The 24,524-nt window shown below is 42.3% G+C and overlaps 1 long non-coding RNA gene across 1 annotated transcript; it reads left to right on the forward strand.

The window, feature by feature from the left end:
* Positions 1-1,640: 1,640 nt before the first annotated feature.
* LOC142600038 (uncharacterized) lies at positions 1,641-23,364 on the forward strand. The gene is made up of 2 exons (XR_012833504.1): positions 1,641-1,742; positions 23,082-23,364. It is a non-coding gene; the product is annotated as an uncharacterized LOC142600038 (long non-coding RNA).
* Positions 23,365-24,524: the final 1,160 nt, after the last annotated feature.

Below are 24,524 nucleotides of genomic sequence, written 5' to 3' on the forward strand. Positions count from 1 at the left end.
GAAGAATTGCTTTTCCTCTATAGGTCAGTCAGTGCATTTGTTAGCGATGTGCCGCTGCTTGGGTCCTTCTTGCAGGAAAAAGCAGCAGCAAAGCAAGCTTGAAAAGCTTCGTTTGAAGGGACGGGAAAGGTCAGACGTTATACACAAAAGGACAGTTCGGAATGGGGAGTGTCCCTTAAATATCTAACAGTGCACATCTAAAAATCAGATATTATGACTTAAAATCTTGATGCAAATCTGTTGACTTCTACAGTCTGTATGATTTGATAATGAATAACCATTTAAATATTATTCCAATCTGCATGTAAGTGATTAACTAGACTACTAATTCACAATTATGTTTCTAAACAAGTTCAATTCCTCAGGATTCAGTTACTAGAAATTGTTTCTATCCGAACTGAGACACGTCAGTTTGTTTTTTTCTTTAAAATCTGAAAGTGTGAAAAAAAAAACTTGGCAAAATTACAATCTTGGTGATTAGCTAGATGCATTCTTGCACATCATCAAGTACCAGGGCCTGTTTGCATCAGATCATTTTTTTCTGGCAAGGACTGTGTTACACAATGATACCTTGTAAGCGTACCTTTTCACAGCAAGCTTACCAAGGCATTGTAAAAATAGCAATAGTTTTCAAAGCTCATTTAGCTCTTCTGTAAGGCCTGGAAAAATGTGAATGTCTTTGGCCTACTTTTCAATCTGGGTAAAGAGGTGGCTGATGTGATGTGATGGGCAGGGAATTCTTAGCTCATTTCTTAGCGGCTGTGGCAAAGGTACGCAAGCCTCGTTTTAAATATTGAGGTCATCGGCTAATATATGTCAGGAAAGCACAGAGCTGTACCAAATACTCCTGTCAAGAGCACATGCAGCAAAGCAAATCAGAATTGGAAATCAATTCCAATTGAAACTGACACAAGGAAAAATGTGACAGTGATATATTCTGCTTTTGGTAATTCAGCTTTGGTAAAGAATTCTAGTCTGAAACTTAAACCAAATAATAACAAAGACTTAACCTGATGAAAAGTGTAATGAAACTACTTGCTCGAATAGAGCAGAGACCTCAGAAGAGGCGCTGTATTGAGAAACACGTTTTTTCTTACTGAAGATCAGCTTGTCTTCCTTGAGCGTTTCATTCTTTAGGCATTTCTTCTCTGTGTTGGTTTTGCGTTGCAAGGTTTTGGTAGCGGGGGGGGGGGGGCTACAGGGGTGGCTTCTGTGAGAAGCTGCTAGAAGCTTCCCCTGTGTCTGACAGAGCCAATGCCAGCCGGCTCCAAGACAGACCCGCTGCTGGCCAAGGCCAAGCCAATCAGCGCCTCTGTGATAACATATTTAAGAAGGAAAAAAACAGTTAGAGCTTTTGCAGCTGGAGAGAGGAGTGAGAAGATGTAAGAACATCTGCAGACACCAAGGTCAGTGCAGAAGGAGGGGGAGGAGGTGCTCCAGGCGCCGGAGCAGATTCCCCTGCAGCCTGTGGTGAAGACTATGGTGAAGCAGGCTGTCCCCCTGCAGCCCATGGAGGGAGGATGAGGGGGTGCAGAGATTCCACCTGCAGCCCGTGGAGGACCCCACGCCAGAGCAGGTGGAGACACCTGAAGGAGGCTGTGGCCCCGTAGGAAGCCCGCGCTGGAGCAAGCTCCTGGCAGGACCTGTGGACCCATGGAGAGAGGAGCCCACGCCAGGGCAGGTTTGCTGGCAGGACTGGGGACCCCGTGGGGGACCCACGCTGGAGCAGTTTGCTCCTGAAGGTCTGCACCCCATGGGAGAGACTCACGTTGGAGCAGGTCGTGAAGGACTGTCTCCTGTGAGAGGGACCCCACGCTGGAGCAGGGGAATGATGAGAGGAGTCCTCCCCCTGAGGATGAAGGAGCGGCGGAAACACCGCGTGATGAACTGACCGTAACCCCCATTCCCCGTCCCCCTGTGCCGCTGAGGGGGGTGGAGGTTGAAGCCGGGAGTGAAGTTGAGCCCGGGAAGATGGGAGGGGTGGGGGGAGGTGTTTTTAAGATTTGGTTTTATTTCTCATTCCTCTACTCTGTTTTGCCTAGTAATAAATTAGATGAATTCCCTCTCTAAGTTCAGTCTGTTTGGCTCGTGATGATAATTAGAGAATGATCTCTCCCTGTCCTTATCTCGACCCATAAGTTTTTTTTTCATTGTACCTTTTCTCCCCTGTCTAATGAAAGAGGGGAGTGATAGAGCAGCTCTGGTGGGCACCTGGCCCTCAGCCAGGGTCAACCCACCACATTCTCATAGTCGGTATACTTGGGTTCCCAATCCAGCCCAAGCAACCCTTGGATTTTCCAGCTTATTTTACTGGAGCTGAAGTCTAACCATCTATGTCAGCGCAGAAACACCATCACTTGGAGACTGTCATTGCTTTGGGATCTAGGAGGCTATCCTGAACATACCAGGTGATAAGAAATGTCACTAATATCAACAACCCCTCCATGCAGTCTTTCCTGCCGGTAGTGAGGCAGCTGGAAGACCGTTGTACAAGGAGTTAGAGATCTGTGTGCTTGCTGCTTTCTCATGTACACAGGTGCACTCTGCATAGCCTGTGAGAGCTTACCAACAGAGTAATCCGTGATTACTCACATGTATGCCTCTGTACCGTGGATACTATGCAACTGCTTTACACAATAGGATCATTAATCATGGTATACATAATAAATGCATAAGTAACCAATTTGCATATATTCAATATGGATTCAATCGTAATTATATGTATAGTGCCTTATCTTGTGCACTTCAAGTAATATCTGCACCTCTTTGGGAGCCATACCTTTACTGAGATGAGTATTGGAGCGCACTGTCCAAGGGACTCGTCAAAGCTGAGTCCAGATTCCAAACGTGACAGCTGTCAGCAATGGATGAGTCTGCACCTAGCAGTGCCAGTGAACACAGAGCTGCTGGACCCCACTACCGACGGGAACGCCGTGCAACGTGCTGTGACCCACAAGGAGGGGCTTGTCTGATTCTGCAACAGCTATACTTCCCAGCTTCAAGAGGGACATAAGCTGGATACCACCTTTTCTAGAATTTCCAGTCTTAATGAATCATCTAACCAACTTTGAGTATCAATGCCTTTCTTACTGACACCCCAAAAGAACTGGCACCTCCTCATTGCAAAACAACAGCATTGCTCTTCTGGGAACACACCAGTACTACCTGGTTTTCCTCAAATTCATTCATGAAGGTTGAATCTTAAAAAAATACAGCAGTTGGTCTTGATTAAAGGAGAACACTGACAAGTTCAAAGCAGCAGCAGCAGATTAAATTGCAGTTTGCAATAGCTGTGTCTGCACAGTTGCAAAATACGTATGGATGAGCGTGCATAATGCCAGGTGGTACTGTGGTAATACAGCTCCTTAATTTCTCCTTTTCAATTTCTGCTTACTTCCAGGGTTTATTAGATTGTAAAAGAAATTTCTTCTTCATTAAAAAATTACTTTTAACCAATTTCCTTGGTTAAAAAATTACATTTCTCTTTTTTGCGTAGGAAGTACAGGAAAACAATTGCTAATTGGCACTGTTTGAATGTTGATAAGCTTATTTTTTTAGAAGACTGTAGAGAACTAGGTGCCGTAACAGATGGGATCAGTGGTAATAGTTATATTTTCAATAAGCCCACCCAGTATCCCACCATATTTCATTGCAGACCGGAGTGGGGGGATGGGCTACAGGCAGTGTTCTCACTGCTGATAAGTGAACCTTAGGGCCAACAATGTTGTGACTTAGTCATATTTTCTTGATAAATTTATTTCAACCTAGGAATGGACCAGGTCTTCAGGTCTCCCACAGTAATGTCCTGGCTGAAAGAACAAGTGCTTCCCCACTGTCTCACACTACGCTGTAGTTACACTTTTTAGTTTAAAAAAAAACCCAAAACCAACCAACCAAACAAACAAACAAAACCACAACAGAAAACCCAAAACAAAAACAAAAGACTAACCAAAAAACCCCCACTATCGAAGCTTCTCAAGCTTCCTGTAGTTGCAGTGGTGGATGCGGATGTGCCTAAGACATAGAGACATAGTACTGAGGCAAAAGCACCTGAAAACACTACAGCAGTCTGGCTGGTACTATTGCTCAATGGAGACTGGAGAGATGGGCGAAAATGAGAGATGGAGTTATTTCATTTAAACAGTGAAGTTTTATCAGAGTGGATTTCCTGATAGCCCAGCCTCCCTACTCTGAAGACATCAGACTTTTTTTTAAACAATTGGGGAGAGGTTAATTCACCTTTGCATATAGAGTACTCAAATCTGCATCTGTATAAATTTCCACACCCTTACACCTGTGCTGATGTCACGGTGGAACAGGAGAGGAGAGCCCGTGTCCCTGCCTGGCTGCAGTGGGTTGACCTTGACTGGTTGCAAGAGACCCACCCAGCCGCTCTTTCACTCTCCCTCCTCAGCAGAACAGGGAAGAAAAAAAGAAAAGCTTGTGGGTCAAGATAAAGACAGGGAGATCACCTATAACAGGCAAAACAGATTTGACTTGGGGAAAATTGATTTAATTTATTGCCAATGAGAAATAGAGTTGGATGATGAGAAACAAAGACAAAAACTATAGCACCTTCATCCCACCCTCTTCTTTCCAGGCTCAACTTTACTCCTCCATTCCTGGCTCCTCAACCTCCTCCCCCGCTCAGCAGCGCAGGCAGATGGGGAATGGGGGCCTGTGGTCAGTCCACAACAGCTCCTCTCTGCTGCTCCTTCCTCCTCACACTTTCCCCCTGCTCCAGCGTGGCTGCAGTCCTTTAGGATAAACCAGCTCCACTGTAGGCTCTTCCTATGGGCTGCAGTTCCTGTCAGGAGCCTGCTCCAGCGTGGGCTCTCCACAGACCACATTTCCTTCAGGAAATAGTCACCTGCTGCAGCATGGGGCCACCGCAGACCACAGTGTGGATACCTGCTCCAGCATGGTCTCCTCCATGGGCTGCAGAGGAATCTCTGCCCCGGTGCCTGGAGCATCTCCTCCCCTCTGGCTTCCTTCACCCCAGGGCTGTTTCTCACACTTTTTTTTTCTTCACTCCTCATTGTTCTTGCAGCGTTTTTACCCTTTCCCAGAGGCTATCATCTTGGCTGAGGGGCTCAGCCATGCCCTCTCCTCACAGAGGCCACCCCACACCCCGCTGTCAGCGCCTGGGCATGGACACCCAGTGCAGTGTCTGACTTTGTAGGCACAGGAGCAGGCTCACATGCACAAATACACTGACGTCTTGCCATTAGTGGTTGAGATGTCCTGATTTTAGTTAAAGAGAACAGCATGAAAATTGATAGCAAAATAAATAACGTGGAAAGTTGTTAATCCAAAAATTCTAGCCTTTTCACTGACAGAGCAGAGCCAGGCTCTTGATGAGATGTGAGGTTTTGGTAAACACAAATAGGTTTATGATCCATAAATGGCTCGATTTCCCAATTAAGAGTAGAAAATAATGTGGGACAGAAGTGTTCGGTGCTCTACTTTTTTCTTTCCCCAGCTCTCTGAAAAACACGTTATTAAACACTTAAGGGTATATTCTTCCCTGTAATAGATGCACACAACTTAAATGGTAGCTGGCATACAGAGGACTCGGGCCATTTCAATATAGAGAAGAACTTAACACTTAAGGTCTAATTGTACAAATAACCCATCTGTCTTGTACATGCAGAACCAGTAGTGATATTTTAAGACTAAATCAACCCCTTTTAGAAATTAGGCAATCTGTTGCCATTTCTACTCAGCTGTACTTCAGGCAGTGGCACTACTATCCATTAACTCATCTAGTAGTAAGTGACATGCAAGTGGAAGGAAAGAGCTTCAAATAATTGAGCAAATTATTATCCCATCTCTTCTTTTAATGGTACTGAAACTATTGGAGCCCCAAAGGTGTATGTACTCACTGAAAGAAAATGTTGTTGCATTTACAAATGTGTAGAAGAAGTAATTGGGAAATTCTCCACAGATTTCTCTTAATCTGGATTTTATTATTATTTGCAGATATTGTATATTAAATGATTGTCATGTAAATAAGATCTTCATGACAAACCCTCTAGCGAGAGCCTTTTACTCTTCCTTTTGTTCTGCAAAGGGAATTTCTTTGGCATATATCTGGAGGATGTTTAAGCTTTTATTGTTTATTCTTATTGTTCTGGTTACATCAAGATGCTTTCAAAGGCAAACTGGCTTTAAAGATACACAAATTGAGGATGATGACTGAAAGTTAGCTCTAGAGAAGAGACAAGCATACATACAATCCCACTAAGCCTTTTGTGAGTCCTTCTGCAGTACTGTCTCACAAAACTATGAATTTTTTTTTTTTTATTAGTTTTACTATAGACTCATTCATTTGGTTGGCCATGTGTCCACTTAGGCAAAATCCAAAGCCAAAACGTATGCAGTATTTCTGGAGGCAGTGGCTATCATCTGGACAGTTCGATCCATTTATTCAGCTATTATCTTTTGCAGCCATTAGAGATACAAAAAGCATTGTGAAACTGAAGAAGCTTCAAGGTATACCAGTAAATTCAGATATTCATTCAGGACAGGTAAATGAAACAAGTGGTCAGGTGAAACTGTTCCCCAGTATCTGAAGTAATTGCTAATACCTGAAGTAAATAATGACAGCTCTGAATGAAAAATGTGTTAGATATAATACTTCTTGGGAAGAAAGATTTTTATTTGCCTTTTTTTTTTTTTTTTTCACCAGCATCAGCGTAGTGATAGAGGAGCATTTTAATTCACTGTGGTCATACTTCAAACTTAGCTGAGAACATCAAGTGAGATTCAAACACAGAATAGGAATGAAAAAATAAATTCTCACACAACGAGCTGAAAGGGAGCAAGGATTAGTCAGAAAAATTGCCTTTAGACAGTCATAATAGCAACCATGTTTCACTGTAATTTACCTAAAAGAGTAAGACCTCAGCCTGAGCAATCATGTTATCTCATTAGAAGTGTATCTGAAGTATTTGCTACTTGATCTCCATAGACAGAAAACATCTGACTAATACACATCATTTTTAAGCCAGTCAAGCCAGGGACCACAGCCAGAGTTGGGAATCGCGTGTGTTATGCCCCTCACGGACAGGCATATGGAGATAGTCTTTGTTGTAGATTGTGCACGTTTATGATCAGATGCAACACATAAATGAAATGGATTAATGGGAGGGGATGTGAAAGAAAGGATGTCAGGATAACAGTATGATTAACAAACTTGCACAGCAGCCACAGGCCAGCTCATCGTGCCCATTTTCCCTGAAGGGGTGTCACTCCATTTCAAGTCCACCGAGTTGTTTCCATTCTTAGCTTTGCTACAGGTCAAGTTTTCAAATACTGCTCATCTTCCACTTGAGAAAGTAACTAGGTTTTCAAAAGCACTTTTTTGACACCTGTTCAGCTTTCTTTTGAAAAGCTGTCAAGGGTTTCGCCCAATGACTTTGTTAGAAGCTTTCATTCAGATCTCTGAAACACTAGTGAATTACTCCTTTTCCTAAGGAAGCAAACTCAAGTCAACAGGGCACGTCATCATGAAGTATGAAACAGGCCTTTCTTCCATCTTAAAAATATACCAGGAAAACTATTATATATGGAGAAAGACAAGTCTGATTAAAGTCCATCACTTAACACTTCTAAAATAAATAGAAAAAGCTCCTACCTTCTGGGATTATACACCAGAGTCTTGATATTATGCATAATGCTGTGTGGGTGTAAAAAGTAGCTAAGAACTGGATCTTTACAATTTCATGATCATTTTTTGTGCACATCCAAGTGAGGCAGGAATCAATTTTTGAATGTTTGCCAGTGTATCCAGTGCTGGTTTTCATTTTCAAGCAAGTTTAACACCTTTTTATGCGAGCAGTCTTAGAATTTGAGTTGAGATTGACATAGCCCTTCTTTGAATGCTGGTGAGTGATCACTATCTTTAACATTTTATCTTTGGAAGTACGGAGATGAGTCCTCTTGTTGCTTCCTTAAACTCAATGAGCCTTATTCATCCCTTGTGTAATTATGGCAATTTCAAAGCAGTTACACTACGGCTAGGTTGGACCACTCATGTGAATCAGATTCCCCAATGTATGGCTCTTTCTAGATAATGGAATGAAGACCTAAACATATTGCACTTTATAGTAAAGATTTACCGTTGTCTTCAGACTGCTCCAGTTGACATTAGGCCTTAAAACCAAAACTGTATGTGACCACACAGAAAAGCTTTCATGATTATGATTGTTAATCTTGTTAGAGTGGCACAGTTACCAAAACCATCATGGGCAAGTAAGTATAGTTATACTAGTACAGGCAAAAGAACTTTGAAACTTATTTCATTGGCAACAGTCTAGAGCTCAATTCTTCCTAATATAGGAAGCAATCATTATATCTCAAACCCTCTATTTCATTATGTGTGGGTTGGGCACATGGCATAGAATTCCTCCAACAGATTTATCCCTTTAACAGACAAACTATCCATTACTTCTACCTTTTTTGAGGAAAAGGAGCTTGTGTCTATATATTTCACAGGTTTAGCACTCCTGCAGGAATTAATTTAAAATTGCTTCGTCTGTAACAAAGAACATGGATGGAATTCATGCACCTGAATGCAGGAGTAGTTGACAGCTCTGGCTTGATACCAAGCTCTGTGGAGCTGCCTCTGTGTCCGGTTTACCTAACTGCGTTCTGAAATGCTGCCCTACTCTGCGAACTCATTTTGTGGAAGCATAGCAGTCACTTCCTGGCCTGGGAAGGACAGTGTGGGTTCAAGTGCTTAATTGATACTTAATGTTAGATGGTAGGTCCTCTGAATTTCATCTGGGTTCTGTGAAATCAGCTTGCTACTTTGCTGTCAGACATCACCATTGATATCCTAAAATATCACCACTAGATCCTGTAAAAAATTGCTGCCCTCTCTAACATCTCCATGGAAAGCCCTGTGTGTCAGCAGGCTTTGTATAGACACAATTCTTTCTGAAGATGCAACTTCCTAAATCACTTAAGCCCCAGCAAGTCCATGATGCAACCAAAAAGATGAGTCCTGCATTTATCTCTGGTCATAAGCTCCTAAGGCCTCCTTCGTGCTGGTAGTAGTAGGGTTGCATGATCTGACTCACCAGCTCCCTGATGTAGCTCAAAACTAGTCTTTGCAGTGAGAGAGAAAAGGAGGGAGAAGATGTAGAAACTTTCTATGTAGATGCAGAGAGCAACCATCCATTTTGGCAGCATTACTGTCTCAGGTCTTAGGCAATTAAGAAACCTACGAAACTGTGTCCAGCCAGGGGCCTTTATAAGAGAAATAGTACTAATGGTTGGCTCTGCAGAGCTCCTTGAAAAAACTGAGATTTGCCTCCTCTTGCTGCCAGAAAGATTTACCATTCACAGTGGACTGTGCAAATCTTTGCAACATGATTTCTCTTTTTAGTGTGATTTGATCAACGTAAAGTCATTAAGAGGATGACCACAAATTGGTCTCATTAACTTGTCACAGCGAAGATGAGTGTAGCTTACATGTCTCAGGACTGTTATTTCAGGTTGTCTCCCTGCAGACTGAGGGAGAAATTCCTGTGCTGCTTTATATTCATCTTGCTTTTGCTTCCCAACTACAGAGTTTAGTTATTTTCTTTATTATCTATCTATCTATCTATCTTTCTATCTATGTATCTATCTAATTTTGAGGGTAGGGAGAAGAATGTAAATTTTTGGAGGGTAACAGGCAGGAAAATACAAAATAGTCTGCTTGCATTGTCCTTGCTATTGCACAGTAACTCCATGTCCTGCAATGGCTTTAGCAGCTACCTGCAAAGCCATCTGTACTCTTACAGTCCTCTCCCAGTACACACACAGCTTCAAGATTACAATTTTACAGTCACTTTTCAAAATCAAAGAATGTTTTAACCTACAGCAAACCTTTTACTATTGTTCCAGGGGCTCATTCACAACATCATAACCAGCTAAGGTGTTTCTCCCGATGATGACAGATGTCCACAAGAGATTCAGCACTGAAATTGCTGAATTAATTTCTACAAGGTCTTAAGTTATATACAATACACCTTAAAAACAGCCTTCTGAAAATCATTACCAATAGAAAGAGAAAATTTGGTCAATACAAGAAGAGAGTCCTCTTGCAGGCCAAAAGTAAAGCTGTGCTAGAGACTCCCTCAACACCCTGTCACTGGATTTCAGAGAAAACATTTGTATTCAGATGTTGACCTGCAGACAGGAACACAAATATTTTACAGCTAAGTTCAATAAGGAGTTTAGTACTATGCAGGCATCTATACTGAACAACTATTACGTAAAAACCAGAAACAGTCCGGAGAGCAGAGATTAGGACCCCCTTGGGCCACACATAACCTGGTTCTCATCGGCTGGCTGGAAGCGCTGCACCCCCCACGAGTCGTTTTGAGTTGAGGTTGTGGGAATGCAAGTGTTTATACAGGGCTAATATTGAGGGGCTGAAGTTCTTTATTGAGCCTAGTCCTCATTCTCTGACTTCTAGCTTCTCCATATTCAATCTTTTTTCTTTCTACCTCTTCTCTCCTTTGCTGCACAGTGAAGGGCAAAATAGCACATAGAAGATCTGTGCACTTTCCTTCATTGTTGAATAGAAACTGTGTCTTTTTTTTTTCCTTACCTCTTATTTAGGTATGTTTGTCCTGACAATATGCAGAGAAAAAGGTTTCATCTTTAATAAGTTTTCATCAGCAGAATCTGATGGATTATTTCTTGCTTCCAGAGGCCATTAAGAGATTGGCAGTTCTTCCTTATTGTCCTGTTCTGAAAATCCTTTCTGAGTTTTGAGAATTTCCCCATCAAAACCTGATGAAAAAGACAGGTTAACTGAGAATTTTCAATTTTTAAATTACAATGAATTACTAGTTAGGGGAAGCAGCTTTCTCTTCACACAAGCTGCTATTCTATTGACAGCAAATCCAGTTCCAGATTTATATTTGTATCCAGCTGTGTTCTCCTACATCCCATCTCCAAAGGTTTATCATCTCCTCTGGATTTCAGTATGACAGCTCTCCAAACAATTTTTAAATGTCTTGGCTGAAAAGAAAATTTCCTTAAAAAGAAATATTAGAAAGTGATCGCTTTAGTCTATGTTATCCCACAAGCTCAGCTGTGGAAACAGTCACACAAAAAGTTGGGTTACCAAAACTGAGAAGGAATGGGAGTAACAGAAACGGTGGAGGTAACTTCTTAACTGGATTTGCTGATGAGCATATAGTGACGTAACCATGGCTAGAAAGACCAAGTCAACAGGGCAATGCTTGGGTAGTGTACCACAAAGTATTTGTACTTATTTTCTGTTTTAATTCCTGGTTAATTCTTAAAATCTGTTGTATTGGAGGAAGTTTGTAGGTCTGTTCAAGACTCATCATTGTCTCTGTTAATTCCAGTGTGGTTTTCAAAAACAATATTCTTTTAGATAATATCAGCTCTCCTCTTCAGACTGAAAAAATACAGTGTTTTACAGTGCTTCACAAACTATACACCACCCTCACTCTGAGCTGGCCAAAAGCCACAGGAATATGTCAGTACACTGAATGATCAGACCGAGCTCAGAAGTGTACTAACCATGCCAACATGGATTTCATTCAGCTCTGAGCACTGGCAGGACACGTTTACCTTCTCCTATGAAATATCCCAAGTAAAAGACTGATTCCTTTGCTGAATAATTACAGCACCTAGTCTTTTTAAAGATGTGGGTAGCTTTGCCCTGGGAAAAAACCCTTGTTACATTGAACTCTGAAGTAGGCAGAGTGAGATTTCACCCAGATGAGTCCATCTAAGTGAGACTTCACCCAGATGAGTACATATAAGGAGAATGTAACCAAGGAAAGAAAAATAACTTTCTTAAGGAGCATCTGTGTCCTAGAATAATCCAGTAGAATTATATTGGCTAAACGTCAGAGAAGCTCACTGAAGTACAAACTGTACAAAACAGAGAAAACAGAGGAGATGGAAGAATGGAAGAAAAGAGAACAACATTTTATTTTATGTGCTTGTGGTTCACCTTCCAAAAAAGCTTGTGAATTGCAGCTAATGACCATAGCCACAGAGGTGAGAAGGGGAAGGAAAATATTATACCCTGATGCAGTCACTGGATTTGTTGCTCTTGATTTTCTTGCATTCTCTGGCTGTTCAGAAGGGTTTCTAGCAAATCTCTGGTACTTGGTTGTCAAGTGAATTGGGTTTGGCCATGGTCTTGCATGTTTCCAAATTAAAAACTCTGTATTTTCCTTCAGAGCCACTTAAAACACTTTCCACATCACAAGTTTTAGCCATGTCTGAACTGTAAAGTCCTCACAATTACAAGTTTGCTTTTAGTACATTGAGGGGAAATAAATGTACCTACTTCCTAACACAGATGGATGATTTCTGAACATGAGAAAGCATAAATGAGTGTTCCAGTCCAAATTGTTTATAGCCAGTTAAAGAAATAAAAAAATATCAAAGCCAAACAATTGCAGTGGCGTCAAAATCCATGTGGCAAAGCCCTTACTCAAAGAGTAGCTTTGGCTATTTTCTGAAATACACAGACATATTTAAGAATTAGAGGATGGAGCAGTGTTTTCCAGGTAGTCCCATATTACCGCAAGGATAGAAAATGGACAGAATTGCTGCTGTGCGTTGTTGACCCAGCAAAAATGTGGGCTGTGATGTGGTAAAAGCAGGCGAAAACTTGCTTTGTAAAATGGAAAATGACAACTAAGTCTAAACGCAAATATTTTGCAGAAATGCATCCCATTCAAAGCCTTCTGCTGGAACGTAGACAATGCTCAGCTGGAGGCTTGCCAGCTGCCTGGCAGCACTAGATGCTGAAGAGCCTTGTTTTTCAGGGACCATTGCTCTAGGGCTGCATCACCATGTGGATGGCTCTGGGCCTCCAAGGCTCCCAAGTTATCTGCTTCCCATCATGGAGTCTGGAAATCAGGAGAGCCTTGACCTGAGAAGAATGTCTGAAGGACAGGCTTCTCGCTCCTTAGCAGGAAGCCATCCATCCACAGAATCTGCATTAGGGTTTACTTCAGCATTTCTTTTCATTTTTAGGTCACTGTTTCAGAATTATCAGCACATCTGAAAACTTCATTTGCTTATAATAAATCGATACTTGCATAGGATCCAGTGGAAAACCAGATTTTAAAAGGCCATCTAGTCCTTCTCCCACCCCTGGCAGGACTAGCTATGCCTAGACCTTTCCTACAAATGTTTGCTTTGACCAGCTGTAACTGGCCTTACTGCCCATGGCAAGGCCAAGAAAAGGACCTGGAGAGTGGAATGACTCCTGTAAGGGTAAGTTATGCAGCACGGCAACAGTTAACATGCACACGTTGTTGTGGGAGGCACAGCATCCACAGAATTTCTTTAAGGCTATACCACTGCATAGCAAGATTGACCTACATCTAATCAACACAACTTCAAATTTCTGTTGGGAAAGACCGGGTGAGTCACCTCACAATTCATATGCGGCCATGAAATCTGCAATGTGGATTGTAACAGATATAATCCATTCTGAATTTTGAGTAAGCAATAAGAACTAAGCAATAATTAGCTAATTAAAAAAGTCAGGAGGATGGGGGAAACAAGGAAGAGGGAAGCACATTATAAAAACAGAAGTGCTGAACATTTCAATAATCAGTGAATATTGCATGTCCTTTTCTTAATAATCCAGGAGGAACTTATATATAGATTTCATTAACATGTTCTAAAACTTGGCATATTATAAGAAATTGTTTACAGAGAAAAAGCAGCCTTAATATCTCTCCCAATCTGTCACTAACAAAAAAAAGCTAAATCACTAAACAAAGATCTTGCTTGGGGAGCTTTGCTGTCTATCTAACCAACAACATTCATGATTGCCTCACTTTTGAATCATTTAACACATTCTTTGTGAGACCAAAACTACACATTTGGAAGCGAAAATAAGAAAAAATATGTCTGTTAAGAATTTGCATAAACTCTAATTTCAGACCACACAGTGCAAATTTGTCATGTGTCATAAGAAAAAAACACAAATTGAAGTGGATATTATAGAATCATAGAATCACAGAATGGTTTGGGTTGGAAGGGACCTCAAAGATCATCTAGTGCCAACCCCCCCTGCTGCGGGCAGGGACACTCTCCACTAGATCACGTTGCCCAAAGCCCCATCCAACCTGGCCTTGAACACTTCCAGGGATGGGGCATCCACAACCTCTCTGGGCAACCTGTTCCTGTGCCTCACCACCCTCACAGTGAAGAATTTCTTTCTAACATGCAATCTAAATCGACCCTCCTTCAGCTTAAACCCATTACCTCTTGTCCTGTCACTACACTCCCTGATAAACAGTCCCTCTCCATCTTTCCTGTAGGCCCCTTCAGGTACTGGTAAGCTGCAGTTAGATCTCCCTGGGATCTTCTGGGGAAATAGCAAAAAATGTGAAATAGAAATGTGAGAAGCTAAAATCTTACCACCCATTTGTATTTACTTTAGCTATGTCAAACCTTCAGTCAAGTTAGTAATAAGCATGCAGGTCATTAAACAGCTTAATTGAATTTGAGTGACATCTGCTTTTGAACAATTAGATGGCACAGCATATTTTCATAATGAAAGAATTGACTTAATTTCCCTCTTCTCTCACTGAAAGTTTGTAAAGTAGTTCAGCCATTAAAGTGCTTATTTATTAGTGAAGCCCAGATGGCCAGCCACTATAAGTGTAAAGAATAGCTGAGCCATGTCAGACCTTAATTAAGTGATTGCAAATTAGAGGAACATCAGTCAAAGCACAGAGGCTGAAATTACACTTTTCTGCCATTATAATTCCATAATGATTTGTAGAGAGGAAAAAAAATCTAAATATGACTCATTCAGAAAGTAAATGTAACTATAACATAAGGAAAATATATGGTGTACATCCCTGGTGTTACCCCGGTACCAAAAGCTCTGCCCTGCTTCTGTTGAACTTGCAACCCCTGAATACTCTCTTACGTGCATTTGCCAGGTGTTATCACTCCTGTACTTCACATGCCCTCGATGGAAACTGAGGGTACTCAGGAGCTGAAGGATTAGGTGAGAAGTCTGTCATATGTATTTAGTTATAAATCTTCCTTGTTTCCTCACTCTGAAAGGAAATGAGCACGTAATAGGCACGTACAGTTTTTTTCTAAACGTAAGTAGTGGCTAAGGAGCCCAACACAGGGTGAGACAGGTGTCTGTCTTCTCTGACTCAACTGGTTAATTTAACATGCACCAGCTCCTGTGTGACTATTTCCTTGGGTGACCATAAAGTAGAGACCCACAGCCCCTCCTAGGCCCCATCTTAGCAGATTTTTTTGTCCCCAAATACCTTCTTTACAGAGGATGGAGAATCACAGAATCACAGAATGGTAGGGATTGGAAGGGATCTCTGGAGGTCATCTAGTTCAACCCCCCTGCTAAAGCAGGATCACCTAGAGCAGGTTGCACAGGATGGCATCCAGGCAGGTTTTGAATATCTCCAGAGAAGGAGACTCCACAACTTCTCTGGACAGCCTCTTCCAGTGCTCAGTCACCCTCACAGTGAAGAAGTTTTTCCTCATTTTCAGGTGGAACTTCCTGTGTTCCAGTTTGTGCCTGTTGCCCCTTGTCCTCTCACTGGGCACCACTGAAAAGAGTCAGGCCCCATCCTCTTGACACCCACCCTGTAGATATTTATAAGCATTGATGAGATCCCCTCTCAGTCTTCTCTTCTCCAGGCTAAACAGACCCAGCTGTCTCAGCCTTTCCCCATAGGAGAGATGCTCCAGTCCCCTAAACATCATCAAGGAGCCGTGATTTAGATGATAGTGGATTTGCATTTCCTGATGATCCACAGGTACCACCCAGGCCAGTTTTCTGCCTCCCTTGCACAAAGCTGGTGGAAAAGACATCCCAAGACCAAGTTTATTAACAAAGGATCATGACAAATTTAAGCCCTTTATAAATATAGATTTATAGTTACCATAAGATGTGTTTTTTGGCAGCCAGGTTTTTCTGTGGCTCAGCTTCTGTTTTCATTGCTTGTTTCTAAGCTGAGTACTTGGGCAAAACTATCACAGCTTAGATAACAAAAAACAAATTTTGTTCAATGTTTAAAGTTCCCCAGTAAGTTCATGTCTCAGAAGCACAAGAAGAATTTCCATAACAAAACATAATTCTAAACCAAGATGGGAACCATTGCAACCCAGGCATTCAATACTGTTATTTAAATAACTGCAGATACTAATTAGACCCACTGTCCAGGCTAGTGCTCAAACACTGAAAATCAATTTAAGCTTAATGTTGCACATAATTCTTCCTAGTGTAAAAAATGTGAAAAATCTATAAGACATTTCACTTTTCCTTTAAACATTTAGGGACTTTCTGGATGTTGCCATCAATAAAACAACTAGAAGACAACACCTTTTAGTTGAATGCAGCCATGACACCAGCCCACCAGTCTTTTTATTCCCTGCACAGGGTCCTTAGTCCACGTGGTGTCACAGGGAATTATTTCTCAGGCAACGCACCAGAGGTGACATTGTTCTTAAGGTTACCCTGCGCCTTTTGGATTTAATTTTCAGTTGCTAAGGCCACAAGCAATGAAGATTGCTTCACAACCAAGGTTGGTGTTACCCCACTGCAACCACACCACCTCACTGCAGGAGACACTAGATTAATTTAGCCATGGTTTTAGGCCATCGGTTGAAACTCTCAACATTTTGCTCCTGTGAATTGAAAAAGCTGCTGGTCACACCACATTTCTAGCATGAAATGGGAGGTGAATTTCATGCTGGATGCATTAAGAATGAGAAAAGCAAACAGATCGAGGACAAAATGGTGATGAACTGGTAAATGAGGCAGTCAATACGTTGCTGATGCTGATGAAATCAATAGGTGTGTTTTGCTTTCAATTTCAAGAAGGGCTGGATTTCACCAAAAGCTTGCCTGTGCTTAACTCCTGACGGGATTTATGCCCACAGTTAATTGCTTAGCAGTTCCTACTTCCAGGCTATTCTTGACTAATTAGAAATATGAACTCTCTGGCACAACACATCCCTAAACCACTAAGGCACATCAAAGGACATTATTCATCAGTGCTATTTCTTATACTCTTCCTCAGCTTTTGTCAGATGGAAGAGACAGGGCTATATCTTATCAGATTTTTGCAGTTAATTTACTTGAAATTGTCTTGCAATTACATCTGGAGTTTGAGAGTTTACAATTCCCCTTGTAACTTTGTGATGAGTGTACCAGCTGTTCCTTTAGCTCACATTACTTACAATCATAGAATCATAGAATACCTGGGGCTAGAAAAGACCTGTAAGTATCATCAAGTCCCACTCCCTGCTCCTTGCAGTGCTAACTAAAACTAAACCATCCAACTAAGAGCATCGTCCAGATGCTCCTTGAACTCTGACAGGCTTTGTGCCATGACCACTTCCCTGGGGAGCCTGTTCAGTGACCGACCACCCTCTCAGTGAAGAACCTTTTCCTAATGCCCAATCTGAACTTCCCCTGACGGAGCTTCATTCCATTTCCTTGTGTCCTATTGCTGGACACCAGAGAGAGGAGATCAGCACCGCCCCCTCTGCTGCCCCCCTTGAGGAAAGTGTAGATAGCGATGAGGTCACCCCTCAGCCTTCTCTCCTCCAAACTGAGCAAACCAAGTGACCTTAGCCACTCATCATAAGTCTCAGCATATTCCATTATACTTTACCATTGGGTCTTATAATGCAAAATAAGATAATATTCTTAATGAGACATTACTGTCTTTTTTTAACAGGACTATAGTGTATTTATTCAACAGTTAATAAAGTAAATGGCTATCCATCTATTCAATCTTCTTAGAAAGCCTTCCTTTGTAGTACAAAATGGGTTTGGCTTCTTGTATCAATAACTATTCTCATCATTTTGTCTTTGCTAAAGAGATATCTTTGAAAGATCAGATATGGAGCACTGCAAGCTATATATATTCCTACATTTACATACTGTCCTCAGCTGTGGGCCAGTGTGTCGTTTGGAAGAAGCTGGGACAGCACAGTCTCAGTAATGTTATGCCCTTTATTGTGACCAACAAATTAGACTCCAGAAATATGATGTGCAACCCACCAAAACAGTACCAACAACACCAAAAAGTAATTGTGGGTTTTAAAATATTTGCTGGATGAAAAAAGAAAAGGAAACAAAGAAAAGTGCATCAAGAACTCCATGTTACTAATTCTGCCATGTTTACTTCTGTTATTCCAGTAATAATTTGCTAATGACTGTGATCCAATCTTAATTCCTATTGCATCTTTGTCATCTGGAAAGATTCATCAGGAAGTACAGAAAAGTCAGAGAATGTTATGTGTCAGCAGTGACAGGTGGAGACCTAAAGTGCTTTATATCCTGCACCTGCCTAGTAGCCAGTTCTCATGGAAATGAGAATAGAGATTAAACCTGTTAGCTCATCACTGTCTTTCTATTGTTCTTAACATAGTCGGTTTTCTTCTGCCATCTTCTCCATAAATGTATATGTTTTACCAATTGCAAGAGTGAGGATTTCACAAGGACTTTTCTGCCATATGTCATGGTCAAAACTGAGAAGCTTAGCAGTTTGCTTTTGCTCTAAACATGCCTTGGTATTTTGCAGATCAGATGCTGGAAAATGATTGACATTCATATTTGACAGACAGTTTCAATGGCTTCTTATTAAAATAGCATATGTCTGGATCTACTTTTTTAGTACTAGTAGGTTGCACATTATTTGTTACTAAGCATATGTTGAGAATGATGTGTATAAACACTCTGAAGATTCTCTTTAGAAAATCAAGCAAAAGAGTCTGAAATTGGCATTTATTAACTGTTTTCAATAAAGCAGACTCAATTCCCACTTGTATAACTCTGACAAGGATGTTTTGAGAGCCAACAGTGACATTTCTAAAGGTAGAGGAATGCTTCTTTACAACCGTACTTTCAGAATCAAAAGAAATATGTTACTGGGAGTAAAAATAATGGACCCTTCAGTAGGTGCTATATAGCAAAGTTAATAGTCTGTTCTACAGCTGTGGGACCGCAAAATACATGGGATCTGGCAAACTTATAATATCATATCAATTTCTAACTAAGGTCAACATATAAACTTCTTTGTTCATTTTTCAAATCCAAGTGTCTACACCAGAAGGGGACCATTTGCATTCTGGGGTGAGCAGGTTTTCATGCCGCACAGCTGTACCTGCCCATTTACACCAGAGCTCTAGCTGTTTAGGACCTTGATCCTGGTGTTATTTGAAGCTAAAGGCAAAACTTCCCCAGAGATCAGTGGAGTATCCTCAAGATTATAGATTTCTCATTTAAATTTGTAATTCTGGGGAGGTCTCTGATACTAGGGACTAAGCCTGGATCAAGAATACGACTGAACTAGAATAGTTTTAGGTAAGTTTAAGGTTTTAGGTTAATTTTCTTGGCCACCTCAGACCACATGCTGGGGACCTGAGTTTAGCTGTGGGCTACTTACAGCGTAATCAATGCCTGTGGGAGGAGAAAGTGACTCTTAATGTTATGTTTATTAACATCAACAGCAGCCCAAGATCAGATGTACCTTAAAAAAACAGATGTGGAAATATGTTGTGACCTAAGGGACAGATAGAAAAAGAATCATTGTATTCTGACTGGCAAACCTCTGGAAATAACCTCCTCTCAACTGCTGGCCTGAATCTGCCTTGGCACTTTCTGCTGAGCATAAAAATACCTTTACAAAATTGCTGGATAACAACATAGAAGTTTATTATTGTAGACATTATTTCAATTTTTCTGAAATCCATTCTAGTGTTTCTTGTTCCAATCTTCACACTAGGGGAAGAGGGGGACTTTGATCAATGCTCACATTATATTTATTATTTGTATAGCGGTTGCACCCAGGGGTCCCAATTAGTATGGATATTTCCAAACACCAGTGAAGCAAATGCACGCAGAAAATATTATCTAAAACACTCCTCATCTTTGGTAAACCCATTAATTTACTTTGTAGGCCATACCTCTTACAGAAGATGCATAATCTGTTAAACTATTTCATACTTTTTCTTGCAAGCACATGATGTGTTAGAATTCAGTAGCAAAAGGAAGACTAGGGAAAATGTGGGCCTGCTCCTGAATGAGGTGGGTGCCCTGCTGACGGAGGATACAAAGATACTGAATGCCTTCTTTGCTTTGGTCTTTGCTGCTAAGGCTGCCCCTCAGGAATCCCAGACCCTGGAGGTAAGACAGAATGTCTGGAGAAAGGAACACCTTCTCTTGGTAGAGCAGGATAGAGTTAGAGAACATCTAGGCAAAATGGACATCCACAAATCCATGGGCCCTGATGGGATGCACCCATGAGTGCTGAGGGAGCTGGCAGATGTTATTGCTAGGCTGCTCTCAATCATCTTTGAAAGCCCATGGAGATCAGGAGAGATGCCTGAGGAAAGGAGGCATCTGGAGGAAAGCCAATATGCCCTTCTGGTCTTCAAAAAGGGCAATGAGGACGACCCAGGAAACTACAGGCCAGTCAGCCTCACCTCCATCCCTGGAAAGGTGATGGAACAGCTCATTCTGGGAGTCATCAATAAGCACGTGGAGGAAAAGATTATTGGGGTGGTCAACATGGATTCACCAGGGGGAAATCATGCCTGATCAATCTGACAGCCTTCTATGATGGCATGACTGGCTGGGTGGTTGAGGGGAGAGCAGTAGATGTTGTTTACCTTGACTTCAGTAAGGCTTTTGACACTGTCTCCCATAACATCCTCATAGGCAAGCTTAGGTACTGTGGGTTAGATGAGTGGACAGTGAGGTGGATGGAGAACTGGCTGAATGGCAGAGCTCAGAGGGTTGAGATAAGTGGCACAGAGTCTAGATGGAGGCCTGTAGCTAGTGGTGTGCCCCAGGGGTCAGTACTGGGTCTGGTCTTACATCAGTAACCTGGTCAAGGGGACAGAGTGTACCCCCAGCAAGTTTGCTGACGATACAAAACTGGGAGGAGTGGCCGACACACCAGAAGGCTGCGCTGCCATTCAGCGAGACCTGGACAGACTAGAGAGTTGGGTGGAGAGGAATGGAGTTCAGCAAGGGCAAGCGTAGGGTCCTGCATGTGGGGAAGAACAACCCCAAGCACCAGTAGAGGTTAGGGGTTGACCTGCTGGGAAGCAGCACTGTGGACAAGGGACCTGGGAGTCCTGGTAGACAAGAAGCTCTCCGTGAGCCAGCAATGTGCCCACATGGCGAAGGAGGCCAATGGTATCCTGGGGTGCATTAAGAAGAGTGTGGCCAGCAGGTCGAGGGAGGTTATCCTCCCCCTCTACTGTGCCCTGGTGAGGCCACATCAAAACTCACCTGGACGTGATCCTGTGCAACCTGCTGTAGGTGATCCTGCTTTAGCAGGGGGTTTGGATTAGATGATCTCTAGAGGTCCCTTCCAACCCCTACTGTTCTGTGATTTTGTGACATCAAATATTTCTTGAGACAAGATATTATGACAGATGAACTGACCGAACATCTGCAGTTCTTTCAGTATTCGTATTATTACACTATTATGCTATATACATGCTCACTATGACACAGATGCTTCTTTTATCTTCTTTTTATTGGAAGAATGTGAAAGCCCTCTAATCAAAGAAGAGAAGTCTGAGAGATGCATAGTTTATTTATTCTTAGGGAAGAATTTCCTTAATGAGCTGTTTCTATTATGTTTCTTAAAGACTCTTATTATATTTGTAAATGAATTTAAAACCTAGTTGTCTGAGTGTAATTCACAAATTGCATGCTCTAAATATAGGAAATACTGTACAAATGGATGAGCAAGTGCAATTTACCACTGCAATCCAGTTAAATTGGCTGATTTTCCCTTTAACACTTAAGGAATAGGTACAACATTGGTCCTCTATAGCTTGCAGCAATACCTTTGTTTTGCAGGGGAGGGAGCTATTCCCTGCATATTTTAGGATGTGGACATGTAAAATCATTTAGTGTGCTAAAGAGAAACATGCAGCAAGTGCAGCTATACTGGACAGGCTAGGGATGCCTGTGAAACATGCATTGTTGTGTTCTGTCTCCAAGATTAAAACAGACAAATAGAGATGACAAGAAGAGAGGAGATGCTTTTTCCTGCAGACCTTCAGCCTAACAGCATGTTCCAGCCACTTGCTTTGCCTCTACATCCCCACCTCATCTAGGGAGGAAGGAACATTTAGCTGAACCTTCTGCTCTGTTTATAGGTAAATGTCTCTGCACACATTGGGTGGTGTTAATGCCACAATCTTTTTCTGCCAATATAAATGAAATATTATGTTAAAAAAAAAATAATCTTCTACCAAATCCTGGCTATTTGTTGGCATCTGGCAAAAGATTTCCATCCCAGCTTTATGCCCTCTCAGCTGATCTGTCCCCACAGGGAGGCTGCACAAAGGGTCCCTAAACTATGAGTTGGAAAATCACAAAGTGCTGAAGGAGAAGCTGTTTGTATATTGGTGCGTTGGGTTTGCATGGCAAGGTTTTGGTAGCGGGGAGGGCTACAGGGGTGGCTTCTGTGAGAAGCTGCTAGAAGCTTCCCCTGTGTCTGACAGAGCCAATGCCAGCCGGCTCCAAGACGGACCCGCCGCTGGCCAAGGCCAAGCCAACCAGCGCCTCTGGGATAACATATTTAAGAAAGAGAAAAAACAGTTAGAGAGAGCTTTTGCAGCCAGAGAGAGGAGTGAGAAGATGTGAGAACATCTGCAGACACCCAGGTCAGTGCAGAAGGAGGGGCAGGAGGTGCTCCAGGCGCCGGAGCAGAGATCCCCCTGCAGCCCGTGGTGAAGACCATGGTGAAGCAGGCTGTCCCCCTGCAGCCCATGGAGGGAGGATGAGGGGGTGTAGAGATTCCACCTGCAGCCCGTGGAGGACCCCATGCCGGAGCAGGTGGAGGCACCTGAAGGAGGCTGTGGCCCCGTGGGAAGCCCGCGCTGGAGCAAGCTCCTGGCAGGACCTGTGGATCCGTGGAGAGAGGAGCCCATGCCAGGGCAGGTTTGCTGACAGGACTTGTGACCCCGTGGGGGACCCACGCTGGAGCAGTTTGCTCCTGAAGGTCTGCACCCCGTGGGAGAGACCCACGTTGGAGAAGGTCGTGAAGGACTGTAGCCCGTGAGAGGGACCCCACGCTGGAGCAGGGGAACGATGAGAGGAGTCCTCCCCCTGAGGATGAAGAAGGGGCAGAAACACCGTGTGATGAACTGACCGTAACCCCCATTCCCCGTCCCCCTGTGCCGCTGAGGGGGGAGGAGGTTGAAGCTGGGAGTGAAGTTGAGCCCGGGAAGATGGGAGGGGTGGGGGGAGGTGTTTTTAAGATTTGATTTTATTTCTCATTCCTCTACTCTGTTTTGCCTAGTAATAAATTAGATGAATTCCCTCTCTAAGTTCGGTCTGTTTTGCCTGTGATGATAATTAGTGAGTGATCTCCCCCTGTCCTTATCTCGACCCGTAAGTTTTCTTTCATTGTACCTTTTCTCCCCTGTCTAATGAAAGAGGGGAGTGATAGAGCGGCTCTGGTGGGCACCTGGCCCCCAGCCAGGGTCAACCCACCACAATTGGTAATAACTTTATCTGTAATATCAGTAGCACACAACCCTTTGGGCAAGTTACAGGTGTTTCTTGCAGGGCGGGCAGCGTGTGCCTTCTGTGCAAGTCCGAATGTGGGCAGCGCTGGTCGTGGTCTGTGTGTACATCCGTTCATCTGCCTCAGTGGTACCTGGGGGAGCTAAAGGCAAGTCAAAAATGGTTCCCTGTTTTATCTATATGTAGCCCCAAACTAGTATTTAAAAAGGGAGAAGTATGCATTAAAAAAAAAGCATTTGGAAATATTGATAGTGACAGCTGGAATTATCTCTGCCTCCTTTCATTTAGTTCCCAGTTCAAATTTCGGTGCTGGCCCTATTTATGCTGTATAGCAGTTAACACTGCAAATTGATGCGATTTCAACACAGCCTAAACCACACGGATGAAACATATACAGAAACATGTTCACTACATTAACTAGCAATATCAGTCAATTGCACTGTAAATTGAAAATCACAATAGGATAGATTGTATCAGCTAAACACTTGCTGAAAAGCACTGAACACCCTCTGGACGGGAAGCAAGGGAATGGAAAATAACTTCCTAGGGCTTATAGCATCCCCCCACCCTTGCCTTCCCTTCACAAGACTTGTGTTCATTAGTATAACATGTTCATAGGGGACTGAATATTCCCTCACACCTGCCTCTTTGTACAAAAGGTCAAGCAAAAAAAATCAAACGTGACTCAAGTTCGTAGAACGACTGCAATTTCAAATTAGGGAGGCACTGTTGAAACTGGTAGGGCTGAAATATAACTTCCTCTTTTCTCATTTTTGTTCTGTAATGTTAAAGTAATTTTAAAATTGTTTAAATTTTTTTAATTAATCTCTTTTTTTTTTTCTCTTTAGCTTCCAAAGGGGAAATGTTCATGCCAGAAGCCCATCAGTTTATCTCAGCAAGCCAGCTTGGACACAAATTGGAGAAAAAGAATTGTAATAAAGAACAGATTCACTTTTATACC

The sequence above is a fragment of the Balearica regulorum genome, chromosome 1, assembly GCF_011004875.1.
Source record: "Balearica regulorum gibbericeps isolate bBalReg1 chromosome 1, bBalReg1.pri, whole genome shotgun sequence".
In the NCBI taxonomy this organism is placed as follows: Eukaryota; Metazoa; Chordata; class Aves; order Gruiformes; family Gruidae; genus Balearica; species Balearica regulorum.